Below are 13,379 nucleotides of genomic sequence, written 5' to 3' on the forward strand. Positions count from 1 at the left end.
ACTGTGTTGATTGCAACTTTTTCATTGATGCACATGAATATTCATTTTGTTGGATTGCTACATTGTGAAAAGAAGAAAGGCGGCAAGTTAGATTTCTTTCGATTGTGGCTTGGACAAGGGCCAAATCCTCTGAAAAGGAGCAGTTTTTTGTTTTTAGGAATTGGCTTGGATCGTAGCCAAGTTCTAAAAGGGGTGATGTCCCTGGTCAATATACTTGGGAGGGGCCGAAATCTAGGGTCACGCTGGATTATATATTTGAAAACAACGTCTGTTTGATTAAAGAGTTCAGATTTTAGGACCTGGGCTATAGCGATCACAACTTATTAGGCTTGACTCTCAGAGACCAGACGGGATGTTCGGGTCTGCAGGTTAACCATGCTGGAAATTCTATATGCTGGAACAATAGGAACCTGGGTAAAATTGAGGGAAAATTCGATTCCCTTGATACTGATGAGATAGAAAACCTTAGGGCTCTGAGTGGTAATGATATTAATGACTGGTTTAAGAATTTAGCAACAGCGACTGGTAATTGCCACAAAAGGCAGGTTGGGGTAAGCACTTAATGTAATAATGAATATGATCAAGCCATGGCAAGCGCACTATGCGTAGGGAAATTAGAATGGTTAATGGTTTAATTTATCCTAAGGAAACGAAGAAAGTAATGATAAAGCGTATTAAGAACGGTTATAGAGGATGGCAAAAACGATGGAAATTCTCTATAAAAACAGGCAATGGCAAGACATGATCGGTGTTCTGAGTAAGATAAATATTAGGACATTTTGAGACATCTGAATAAAGACAAGGCTGCCAATGAAAAGAAGACTCAACCCTATCCAGGAAAGGGAATGGCTAGAGTATATAAAAATGACTAATGGTACATGGGATCCTCCTCTGCCTCCCGCCTATTGGTTGCAGGGTTGGCATGTAAATATTAGTGAGGATGGTATTGAGAAGAAGATTCTGAAATTGAATAACTCTAGGGCACCTGGCCCGAATGGTCTTGCCAATGCTGTTCTTAAACTGAACCCTAGTAAATGGGAAAAGCTACTAATGATTCTCTATGACAGGGTGTGTACCACACAGAGTATACCGAGATCATGGCAATTGGCGCTACTGGTGCCAGTTTATAAAAAGGGTGAGCGGTGCTCACCAGCGAACTATAGCCTCTTTACTCTTGTAGATTTAACAGGAAACATTTTGGATCATTTGTTCTAGATGCTCTACAAAAATGGGTTGACAGAGCTAACATTGTGAACTTTGCCCACACTGTGTTCATGCCGGGATGTTGTACTTTGCATAGTATCAGAATGATGGATACATTATATAGGGAGGGGCTGGCCCCTGGGGGGAATTCCCTCTACTTCATTTTTGTGGATTTCAGGGCAGCCTTTGATGGGGTTTGCAGAGAAAAGTTCTGGGCTAAAATGGAGTTTTGGGGATGCCCAGGGTGGTTGTTAAGCACTTTGAAAGTCTCACATTTTGAGACATTGGTACGTATAAGGTTGGACGATGGTGGGGGACTGTCGTTTCCTGTGCTTACATGTGTGGGGGTTAAGCAGGGATGTACTTTGGCACCCCTGCTGTACAGCATTTACACCGCAGACCTACCACTTATATTCAACCAAACTATTGGTTGTTGTCGTCCTAAAGTGGGGGCCCGCCTGATATCGTGCATGCTGAACGCCGATGATCTCCTCCTGTTTATATTTACCTTCTGTAGAATAAAGGCCATGTTCGAGAAACTAGTCAAATACACAGTAGCGAATGATGTGATCATAAACATGGATAAAACTAAAGTTATGGTTGTAGGAGCTAAAACAGTTAAATGTCCTGTTTTCGCAACCAGTCTTGGTGTTTTACAGAGGGTTGCAAAATACTCTTATTTGGGCGTGGAAATGGGCCCATCTAGAGCTTATATCAATATAAAGAAACAAAAAGGCTAAAGGCAAAACAACGTGTACATTTAATTTGTAAATTTGCTGCACAGACTCTGGGCTATTCTTTAGAAGGTATAGTAACACTATATAAACAATGCTTCAGTTCGATGGTGCTCTATGGCCTTGATGCTTTAGCCATGCAGGACCTGCAATGGATGGACAGAACAAAAGGATACTTCAGCCTCGATAAAAGATATGGCGTTAATGATGCAGGGTGTACTGTACTTGAAAAAGAATACTAATCCGTGATGTCAACATCGTTCGTTACTGGCTTTGCCACCCGGTCCCATGTTGATAACTGAAGTAGTGACTTCGATAACTGTCTGACAAAATGTTTAAAAAAATTGCTTGGAGGCCCGATTTCAGACGAGGTACCAGCTTTAATACTCTGAAGCGTATACATAAAAAGAAGCTATTTCAATGGGACTGGACAGAGAATTATGATCATCTACATAGCCTCCGATGCCAGACTGAAGTGGGAAACATCACACATGTATACCTTAAGGCGCAAAGGTATATAGTGTGTTGCCACAGTCCAGCTCTTAGAATGTTTTTATTGAAATTAAGGACCAAACAGTTACCGCTATTAACAAATAATGGGGCAAGATATAATATTCCTCGTAACGAACAAACATGTCGTGTATGGAAAAGTAAATGTTTGTTGGAGACTGCCAAACACCTGTTTACAGAGTGTTTGGGGTTAGCGCCCGTTATAATTGGGGTACTTGGCAGTTTTGTGCATTGCTATGATTCAATACAATCGGATTCATTTTGGAAATATTGCCTTAATACTGAAAATGTAAGGGTTCAACTTTGCACTGTTGAGATTATGGGGCATGATCTTGAAATTATTACCCAGGGAACACTGTTAGCATGCTAGTATAGGCCATTGTTTATTTATGCCAGGCTGGGATGAACACTAGAGTTGATACTAGTTTAGTCGTTTGTTATTCCTTTATGTTCTTAATTTGCAAGCTGGTACTTGCAGTTTTACTATTTATAATATTAAGTCAATTTATTGATGTATTCATTTACATAATCAAATTATTGTTTTGATGTTTAAATACATATTTAAATACTAGAAGTTATAACATTATTAACCATTAACCGATTGCTGTAGGAATTCATGAATTGCTACTTATGGTTTCCTCCCTGATTTGAAGGAATTGAGCCCTGAAGGAATTAAGTTTTGTTGGGACAGAGATATAAAGTTTTACGCTACGTGAGAGTAGAATTAACTGTGCTGTTGATTAATAATAGTATTTGTATTGTAATAATTGTAGCACAAAGTGGTTTTTAATAATTGTTTGTGATTTTTAATAGTTGTATTAATTGTTGAAGTATTTTAAAGTGGAAATTTGAAATTGAAAGTTTGTAAAAGTTTAAATACTGTAAACAAATAAATATAATAACATGTTTATTGTGAATTTAATCCATAGCTCAGGACAAAATATACTATGCTATGTGATTTGTGGGAGAGCCTGAAGGTCTAGAGTAAGTGACATGATCAGGAGGTAGTGGAGGCTTCCGTCTCCCTAGAGTATTGTGAGTGGGGGTATAAGAACTTTAGACCACAGATGCATTCAACAAGCCCTGTTGATGCTGAATGGCTATTGCCATAAGGACTTTTGGGAGTAAAGGGTTACACTGTCATCCTGGCACACACAATCCCTCTGTGACTCTCTCTCAGACCACTTCCATAACAAAGCCATACAGAGACACACGTGTATCCTCTCTAAATTCTCGCGCCTCCCATCCTTCTCCCATGCCACCTTGTCCCTGGTGACAGAAGCTTCACATGCCCTTCCACTTTTCTCCTCCTTCTCTCCGCGGTCACCACCAGAATTCCTCAAACTACTGTCACTTAGCCTTCGATCAGGCTCGCCAGGAGACCCCCGTCTCCATCCCACTGCTAAAAGAAATCTTGACATCCATTTGTGCTGGTTATCTCACGCAATCCATCATCAACTCTTCTTTCATTTCCGGCATCTTTCAACCAGAGTTTAAGACCACCTTCATCAAGCCCCTCCTTAAAAAGGCCTACCTCAACCCTATTGATCCAACTAACTACAGACCAATCTCGAAAAAAATGAGTATAGCCAAACTAGATAACCGAGCGGTTTACTCACAACTATGCCCCTTCTGATAATCCAACAAGATCCTAGACACTCTCAATCAGGCTTCAGACCACTACGAGGAACATAATCCTCCTTAGTTTCCATCTGGGGCGATGTAAAAAGATAAACCAACTCAGAGGGATGCTCTGCCGTAATCCTGCTTTACCTCTCGGAAGCATTCAATAACATAACATATCACCCAACCAATTTCGGTTGGGTGATATTGTATGTAAATATGTGCCATGTAAAGTGCTTTGGCTTAAGGCACTATATAAATAACACATCATTATCATTATCATAAACCACTCCATCCTGACGGAGAAACTATACACTCTAGGTATCAGGGATACAGCTCTGAAGTGGATATCATCCTTCCTCTCCAACAGATTACAAATCATACATTTGCCCCCTTTCTCCTCAGCAGCCCTACCAGCCCCCCAAAGGATCCACAAGGTGCCTACCTCTCCCCTCTCCTGATTGACCTCTACCTGAGCCGCTGCCGGCCCTCATTCCAACTCATAGTTTATCATGCTACAACTAAGCCGACGACACCCAACTCATCTTCAAAATCTCAAACAGGCCTTCTCCTCTTCTCCCAAACTCACCACCTGCCTCTCTGAGATCAAACACCTCCTACTCAACCCAGGCACAAATATGATAATCCTATGTGGGAAAATTGCCTTCTTCCCTCAACTCACCCCCTTAACCCGCTCAGTAGGATCCCCCCAACCAACAACACAGTACCCAATGTTCACCCACAGGACCCAGGTCCGTGAGGGAGGAAGAGGGATTAGCGAGTGGTGTCTCTCTAGAAGACTGGGCACTCCAGGAGACCGTCAATGCCACAGACGACGATCTCCATTTTCCTAAAATGACTACGCATTATCACCAAACTGTTTGAAGTCAAGCCAACCTAGTATTTTCTACTGTACAAAAACGGTAAGGATAACAGGACTTCCACTGGTTTAAATGTGTGTCTTAGCTTATAAATGTGCATGGAATTTGCATGTCAACTGCATGTTAGCAAGAGAGGTAGGTGTCCTGTACACAAAGCACAGCAAAGTAATCAACTGCTGACAGTTGACTTGGGATTTGGCAGGCTTCCTTCATCACCCTGAAACTCTCACACTGCAACCCATAGAAAACAACTGAGTCCCATGACAGAAATGTAGTCCAGCTGTCACATAGCTACTGACACCGCACTCTTCCTTATGCCGTCGCAATATGCACTGCTTGAAAAATTGCTTTAACTTAGTCATCTCTGCTTATCGATGTTTTGGCAATAGATGTTTGCACACATTGTCCAGCTCTTGCATTTATTTGTCTGCTTAGACCACGGTCTTTTGAATGGCTTTCATCTACCACAGCGGTTCGAGGCCATACCAATGGCAGTAGGCACTAAACAAATATGAAATAACATAACATGCATCAGAAGGAGGATGTTTCCCCAGGCCCTGTTCCTCCTAGCACTCTTCACTAGCCAAACAATGTGTTTCATCAATGCTCGTCAATCCCCTCCTATCAATGACCAGCGGCCCATATCCTGGAAAACAGAAATGTGCAAGGAGGTGAACTAGAACCCATGTGAAGATGTGTGTGCACATCACTAACCACTCATGCATTGATATCTGTACATGATATGATATGATATACGGCATTTATAACACACCTATAAACAAGTGTTTCAAGGTGCAACAAGGCAAGGGAGGGGAAACAGAGGGAAGACAGAGTCAACAATCCTACTAGGCCAGGTGACATTGAGATTGCGCAAGTGCAGGGGAGGGTGAAAGTGTGTGGGGAAAGGGGTACACTACATGGGATAACAGTAAAATAAAGGCAATAAATAAATAGAAGTGTGGCCAGCTAGTGGCAAGTGCAAGGGTAAGTGCAGACATCAGGTGTCAAGTGCTAGTAGGGGTTGTAGGGATACAGAAACAGTCCCTGAGTGTATGATATGATATGATCGTTTATTTATATAGCGCCTATACACAATGTGCTTCAAAGTGCTTCAAGGCAAGGGAGGTAACAAGGGAAAATACAACCACATTCTTACAGGCCATGAACAGTAAGGATGTGAAATTAACTATCGTACTCGGCCTGACGACATTTCAGATAGTGCAAGAGCTAAGACATAGATAAGGAAGGGAGGGGAGAGTGGGAAGGAAATGGAAACAGACAGCCGACTACTGTGCTAGGCCTGACGAAATTTCTGGTGGAGCCGGAGAAAAACAAAAGGTGAGGGAGAGGGGTGCAGAAAGGGAGGGGAGGAACAAAACAAGCGACTATCATACTAGGCCTGACGACATTTCAGATAGTGCTGGAGGGGTGGTGAGGAGGAAAAAAACAGTTATGGGAGGGTGGAGGAACCAGACGAGGTTGCTATCATATTAGGTCCAGGGACAATTCTGATAGAGTAAGTGCATAGAAGAAAGTAAGGGGAGGAGATAGGAAAAGGGAGAAGGGAAAGGAGGAGAGAACAGAGAGTAAGCAGTCAAAAAGAGTGTAGAAGCAAGAGTGGAGAGTGAATACAATTGCAGAAGTCAGTAGTAACACATAATGTAAGGGTTGCCAGGGGGGCAGTGCAGGTAGGTGTGCAACTGGCAGGAAGGGGACCTAGCCACAAGATCAGAGGGTAGCCAGGTAGCCAGTGCAATTTCAGATTCAGCCAGGTGATCAGCAGGGGAGAGGAGGAGAGAAAGCAAAAGCAAAGAGGAAGGTCTTGAGGTGCTTCAGAACCGGAGATGGTTCTCCTCAAGTTTCAGAGAGGCAGGGAGGCTATTCCAGAGGGAGGCCCCAGCAGAAGAAAGAGATCTACCACCAGCTTGCAGCTTGGTGAAGCGACTAACCCTGAGGGAGTTGGAGGCAGATGAGCGAAGAGCTTCAGAAGGAAGATATTTAGTATGAGAGAGTTGGAGGCATTGAGGTCCCAGGCCCCAGAAGGCCTTGTGGACAATGCAGAGTGTTTTGAACTTAATTCTCGCAGCCAATGGGAGCCAGTGCAGAGATTTCAATCCTGGAGAGATACGATCCCAGGGTTTGAGGCCAAGGACAAGCCTCGCAGTCCTGTTTCGCATGAGTTGCAGAGTGTGAAGAGTAGAGACAGGAAGATTTAGAAAGAGGCTGTTGCAATAGTCCAGCCTAGAGAGAACCAGAGCTCTGGAGACAGTGAGCTTATGGGGGAAGGAGGGGAAAGGAAGAATACCTCTGTGGAGGTGCAGCTGATAGTCTGACTTCTTAGAGACGTCAGAGATATGAGGACGCAAACTGAAGAACCAATGCAGCAGCACTATGCATTGAACTAACAACCACAAATGGTGCTATGGTGTTTCGCTTCCAAGATGTGGGATTTGTTTTTGTTTGTTTAATGAATCAACAACAAAAAACCCAAACAAAAGGGCCTACCCTCGGAAAGTGGACTACGTGTTTGATTTTAGCTAGACCTAAGTAGAATTCAGGAGTAAGAAAGGTGGGAAAATCAGGATTTTAGAGAGCTGAACATGGGTTTGAACTAAGCCCAGAAAAAAGGACCCACAATCCATTGGGACATAATAAAAACAGACAAATCATAACTTAAACCAAATGATGAGCCTAATCTGGAAACATACATCACATGACAAATGTTCAGAAAGCAGTCATCCATTTGACATTTCTGAGACAGGTAAGAAAATGTGTAAAGCTCCAAAAATAACACAAGGCCAAATTGGTTATCACACGAAGAGGTGGGCAAAACTACTTCAGGGAAAGCGAAATTGGTGAACTTTCACTTCCCCGTTTTCAAAATAAAAGATTCTACTTACCAATAACTATATAACTATATAGCACATTTAAGAAACACATATCCCTACTTCAACAACCATATGCCCTCCCACTTATCCCCATGGTGTTTCCTCTCTGAGTCTGGACATTCTGTTGTCTTATTTCTCATTGCATCTCCCCCTTCCTTTCCACAGACTAAGCTCTGGCAACACCCGAGCAGGCTCAGAGTATGCCATCTTTCGGACAAGGCCAGGTGCCGTAGAAACAGTATGGTGGAGATGGGCGCAGTATGACTTTTGAAAAATAGAACATGCTAAAATGGCAGTATGTGAAACCTGCACCATACCTGTTTTGATTGAGAGTTATTCACAGTTGTGTCATTTCTTTTTTATCTTATCCATACAGTAACCGTTAAAATGGGAACTCACAATGCATTCTTCACATGTGAAATGGCAATTTTGGTGAGGGTCAATACACCAACGTGGGACCATTCCTCTGCAAATTACAGCAACATGGTCATGGAGTCTACTCACCAGACTCTCCAAGTGAAAACTCATAACAAACGACCAATATTATCTCCTGACGCGGGACGCGGAACAGGCAAGCAATTATTTAGCAGCTAAAATAAGGATTTGCACTGATTCGCTGCAGGCGCTATTATTCCACCAATGGCACCCCCATCAACTTGCCAACCACCCCAGAGGTTCAAACTCCGACCCTGAACATAGCTTTAGCATACATGTAAATCGGCATTCTTTAACCAAACCCCCATCTTCACTTTACCAAACTTCGTAATCCACCAGTCGCTTCCTGGTTCGTAAGGGTCCATGGCCATCAGGATAGGTGTGTCTGCTCAAATGGACTATTTCTGTACGCAAGTGTCCATTTTACCCTAAAAATAATTCCCAAGAAATTCCAGAAATCGCGCATGCTCAAAATCATTCAGTCCCCCGCAGACCTGGAATGCGCGTCGGGCGGAGAAGGTAAGGCTGGGCATGAGTGAAATGTGGAGAGAGGTTGTGGTGGGCAGTAAGTATGACGGGGAGGTGGCAAGCAGAGTGGAAGCAGGAGGGTGCAATGGGGTACCACAAACCAATTGGGTGGGGCCAAACAGAGACGTTGCAGGGCTGTAGCTTGCATGAGGGGATGGTTTTGGGGGGGAGAAGTGGGGTGACAAGGGTTTACAGGAGTGGGCGCGGGTGGCATATTGAGCCCATGCGCAAACACTCTGTTCGCCAAAATTATTTTGTGTACAGTGGCTGTGAGCAAATTGGTTTGCAAGCAGATTACATGGAACCTATTGGACACTCCCTCTTCTTTTACCCTTTGGGTCACAAGGAGGATGCATGGCTATGCACAGCTTACCAGTGCCATACTCTTCTGTACCACACGAGACACTCCTTCCACCCAATTTGGAGGAGTGGCACAAAGCAGGGTCTCGTGTGAGTACACCTGCATGAGATTTTCTTGGGAGGCATAAAACAAACGGATTCCCATGAAAACGACCTCGGTTTTGCCCCTGGTAAGAACCAGGCGGATTACACAGAAATGCAGTAGTAAGGGCCACCTGCAAAGCATATTTGCAGGCGTCATTTAAATGCCATTAGAAAAAGGGAGGCCTCGCTTTGATACTTCTCTTGCCCATTCTGCCTTGCAGACTTTTCACCTGCGTGCAGGGCACCCCAACACACCCCCTGCTAGAGGGGTGGTCCCCTCTCACACTCTTCAACGGACACTTTGGTACATGAACTACATTTTCAAGATGCAGCGTCAGAGTGCTCTTTCTCTCACAGCTTCTTGTGGACACCGAGATTGTGACTACGTTTCCCAGAATGGAGCATCAGAGCTCTTTGCTTCCTTTCACGTTCTTTAATTAACGCTTTGATTCTTTGACTTCCATACTTTGACTAGGTTTCCCAAAGTTCAGCCTCGAGTTCAGGCTATGGACTCATACCTCCCTCTTCCTTCCCGCTCTCACAGGATCGCTCTTCAGGCACTCTCCATTGTACCCTGCTCTTCAGGCATTGTGGGAACCTGGGCTCTCTATGGTTTTCATGGTTCAGGATGTTCCCCGATCGCTCTTATTTCCCCCCTCCCCCCCCCCCCCCCCGCCTGTCCGCTGGCTTTAATCCTCTTGCTCCAGGAGGTACGAGGCCCATCTCAGCAACTATGGTTCTCCTAGTCCCAGTTATAACTGGGCCATCCAAGGCAAGGTTTGCGTGCCTCTGTCTCACTGCAACCGGCGTGACGTCTCTCTCGGGTCTCCAGAACGTCTCCCCCCATCTCACACCTCTCACGTCTTCATGCTGTTTGGGAATCATAGGACCTGTTCTACACTCTCTGGAAGGACTTTCACTTTCTTTTCTATGTGCTCCTAATTGAAAACGTGTGATGGGCCTGTGTTTCCTCTTCCACACGGTTCTGCACACAAAATATACATTCCGTTTTAAGCATCTTATGGTAAGTTGATGTAAAAACGTCATCACAATACACGATTTCATTGTATAAATAAAAAAATAAAAACTTCTGCTAAACTAGCATTGGGGGTTGTCCAACTCCAGGCCTTGGGGGCCTGATCCGACTTGTTTTCAGGATATCCCTCATTAATATTAATGAGGAAACACGTGGATATATTTAGAAGCATCTCATGCAAATGTCTCATGAATATTAATGAAGGGTATCCCTAAAGCCTGGCATGGATCCGGTCCTCGGAGCCTGGAGCTGGGCAAAACCAGCACACTGTATGACCCGGGCATGGCTACTTATGCTGAAGCCAGCAGTTTGCTTCATTCACTCCTTGTTCAATATAGCATTCCAGCATTACACATCGCTCGGTGGATTTCTTTTCAGCAAGCCAACTTAGCGGCATTCCTTGCTCGTGCCCTATTGCTAATGTAGTGTGAGGCTTGTTTTGGTGGGGGTCGCTGTGCAAGCCCACGGAATGTTTGCTGGCAGTGGAACACCGAGGGCAGTCAGTGTTCCGCAGATGACAGTCAGGGCACTCACGATGGGAGACAACAGTTCTTCGGAATAGTGTCCGTATCATTTTCCTGACGTCATCAATACTGTCCGTATCATTTTCCTGACGTCATCATGTGATAGATTGGTGCGGTTTGAGGGCACGATTTAGTGACATATCGAGCACTGCCTCAAAAGGCGTTCAAGGAGACATGGAGAATGAGGGGAAGGTGATTTTTTTCTGGTTGAATTTAAAATGTATTTCTTCTCTAAATAATGGATGCACGTGTGTCAAAAGCTTAAATATACTAATTCTTTTGCTTTTCAGATGGGGCAGTTTTACGTTTACTGTCGATAAAAAAATGGAATTGAACTGCATACAGTTCATTCTTCGTATGATGCAATACTACTCCTTTCTTTCCAGCTGCCAATAGCTTAAAGTATTGCTGGTCGTGTGTGGGGCAGAATTATGGGATATTTACTGGGGAGGCTCTGCTTGGCCAAGCTGGATAGCGTTTGTTCAGTTCTCTGTCGGCACCCCACATGTGTGATAATAAATGTGGGGAACGTGAATTCACTCATCTATGTTTTGGGTACACTAGCTGCTGTCATTTATGACGGTCATGATAGGGCGATGTGCCCAATATTATTCTTGCTATTGGTTTTTGGTATGGGCAATGCCCCGTATGCCAGTCCGAGCCTGACCGTCACTCATCTCAACATACAATGTGGAAAAGACCCTCAGAACCCCCATCCACCCACCGACTGCCATCAACTACCACATCTCTGTGTGCAAGGAAGACCCCCTGCAACTCTCCATGCTGTCCCCTATGGCACGTCATCTCTAGCTCCCCCTCCCTTCCACCCATCCCAGCCACCATTTCTACTTACCTGCCTTTCGCTCCCGCCCACGGTGAAGGAGGTGAGTGGTGGGTGAAAGGCGTATAAGAATACAATTATGAGCGAAGGGAAGGAGGTGAGTGGTGGGTGAAAGGCACATAAGAATACAATTATTAGAGAAGGGCAGGACGTGAGTGGTGGGTGAAAGGCGCATAAGAATACAATTATGAAAGAAGGGCAGGAGGTGAGTGGTGGGTGAAAGGCGCATAAGAATACAATTATGAGCGAAGGGAATGAGGTGAGTGGTGGGTGAAATGCACATAAGAATACAATTATTAGAGAAGGGCAGGAGGTGAGTTGTGGGTGAAAGGCGCATAAGAATACAATTATGAGCGAAGGGAAGGAGGTGAGTGGTGGGTGAAAGGCACATAAGAATACAATTATTAGAGAACGGCAGGAGGTGAGTGGTGGGTGAAAGGCACATAAGAATACAATTATGAGCGAAGGGAAGGAGGTGAGTGGTCAGTGAAAGGCACATAAGAATACAATTATTAGAGAAGGGTAGGAGGTGGATGGTGGGTGAAAGGCATGTAAGAATACAATTATTAGAGAAGGGTAGGAGGTGAGCGGTGGGTGGAAGGCGCATAAGAATACAATTATGAGAGAAGGGAAGGAGGTAAGTGGTGGGTGAATTATGAGAGAAGGGAAGGAGGTGAGAAGGGAAGGAGGTGAGTGGTGGGTGAAAGGCACATAAGAATAAACTTATGAGCGAAGGGAAGGAGGTGAGTGGTGGGTGAAAGGCACATAAGAATACAATTATGAGCGAAGGGAAGGAGGTGAGTGGTGGGTGAAAGGCACATAAGAATACAATTATGAGCAAAGGGAAGGAGGTGAGTGGTGGGTGAAAGGCACATACGAATAAAATGAGCGAAGGGAAAGAGGTGAGTGGTGGGTGAAAGGCGCATAAGAATACAATTATGAGAGAAGGGAAGGAGGTGAGTGGTGGGTGAAAGGCGCATGCGAATACAATTATGAGAGAAGGGAAGGGGGTGAGTGGTGGGTGAAAGGCTCATACAAATACAATTATGAGAGAAGGGCAGGAGGTGAGTGGTGGGTGAAAGGCACATAAGAATACAATTATGAGAGAAGGGCAGGAGGTGAGTGGTCGGTGAAAGGCGCAGAAGAATAAAATTATGAGAGAAGTGAAGGAGTTGTGTGGTGGGTGAAAGGCGCATAAGAATACAATTGTGAGAGAAGGGACAGTAGTGAGTGGTGGGTGAAAGGCGCACAGTCATGATCATATCAGTGGCTGGGGGTTGGTTTCATGTATTAAACTTTTAGCTACAAATGTTTCTCTATAGGAGTGTGTTCGGTGTCTTGCTTTTTAAATTGTTTTCTTTGAAAGTATTGTCAACGCAAGTAATATACACTGGTCTTTTATGTGACCGTTTTGTTTTTACATGCAGAAATATCTGTAAAATATTTCGAAATATTATGTATTAATAGGAATGCACAAGGTGTTCATTTTTGTTGCAACTTCCTCGGAAGAGGCTTCCGGCGCCAGGCAGAGTACAACTGACGAAAAACGAGCATTGTGAAAAACAAAGAAATAGGACAACAGCAGTGTCGCAGCACACTTTCCATGTCTTCAACGCTCTACTGCTTATTCGGATATTTTTGGCCTGAGGTTGTGTTAGGTAGCATACGTTGTTTCTTGTCTGATGTGCATGTGCTAGCTACACGCATGTATGAAGGACATGTGTGAACAATG

This window comes from Ambystoma mexicanum, chromosome 12 (genome assembly GCF_040938575.1).
Source record: "Ambystoma mexicanum isolate Mex_15411 chromosome 12, UKY_AmexF1_1, whole genome shotgun sequence".
Classification (NCBI taxonomy): Eukaryota; Metazoa; Chordata; class Amphibia; order Caudata; family Ambystomatidae; genus Ambystoma; species Ambystoma mexicanum.